Source organism: Seriola lalandi, unplaced genomic scaffold, assembly GCF_002814215.2.
Source record: "Seriola lalandi dorsalis isolate HSWRI2012SDOR001 ecotype SW California unplaced genomic scaffold, Sedor1 jcf7180002046925, whole genome shotgun sequence".
NCBI lineage: Eukaryota > Metazoa > Chordata > Actinopteri > Carangiformes > Carangidae > Seriola > Seriola lalandi.
The window spans coordinates 1-992 of record NW_019517488.1 but is presented as its reverse complement, the minus strand read 5'-3'; the positions used below and the strand labels follow the sequence as shown (position 1 = coordinate 992).

Sequence of the window (992 nt, the reverse complement as noted above, 5' to 3'; positions counted from 1 at the left end):
AAAAAAAAACAAAAAAAAAAAACATCACCATAGATACTGCTAGTGTAATGTACTTACCACAGACCGACGAGCCCCACCTGGACTGGAGCGTTTAGAATTGGGAACCGCTACAAGGAGACAAAAATCAGAGAAGGCAGAAGTGGAGTGAAATCTGGCAAACAAATCACCAGTATGACATGTTTGTCCATGAAGATCATCCCTAGACATAAACATGCAATGGCTGTGTAATGTGTGGAATGCAGCCTCATAAAACACCAGCACACCCAGTAAATGCACCGATTGAACAAACATCAGTATGGCAGCCATGCAAGCAGTCTGCTTACCTTCATGAAAGCTTTCTTCTCCAGAGCATTCATTATAACAGGAGGGATGGCTGTAAAAAATAAAAAACACAGCAGGTGAGGTGTTCTGTTGCAGTAATAAAGCGGGAAAGTTGCACACTTTAGCTGTGAGAAATTCTTTAATCTCTCATGGCATCAGCTGTTAAAATTCAGGATGAATCTGCTGCAACCACTTTCGATAGTGATCTTGTTTTAACTATGGGTGATTTGGGTGGGATGACAAAAGCTGGATATACACCAGGTTTTATGTTAAGCTGTCACTGAGATGTTCATTGTTTTACGTGGTTGTTTTACATCTGTTTTTGGTCTTTGAGAAAATGATGTGCTTCTTTAGCTGATAAATGCTCCACTATCTTCACCAGCTAGTCTCTAACTGTGTCTGTCTGCTATTGGGTGCTGAGCAGGTAGTGCACAGTGGGATTTTAAAGCTGTTCCACTAAAAAACATTTCCTGCTAGATCAGTGAGAGTGGTGAGTGTGACCCAGAACAGTAAAGCTGTGGGGCGGACAGCTAAACACAGTGAGCTGAGCCTCACTGAAAAGCTCCGTAAAGCCGAGGGGAACTGCAGACTGTTATCATAAAAATATCGATTACAGTCGCTTTAACAAACCAGTAGATATAATCTTAACATTACCCATTGCTGGCACTGCC

General features: G+C 41.8%; 1 long non-coding RNA gene across 1 annotated transcript; it reads right to left on the bottom strand.

The window, feature by feature from the left end:
* Nucleotides 1-37: 37 nt before the first annotated feature.
* On the bottom strand, nt 38-992 carry LOC111648759 (uncharacterized). Its single transcript, XR_002760206.2, has 3 exons — nt 976-992; nt 324-373; nt 38-107 (listed from the first exon to the last, which is right to left on the bottom strand). It is a non-coding gene; the product is annotated as an uncharacterized LOC111648759 (long non-coding RNA).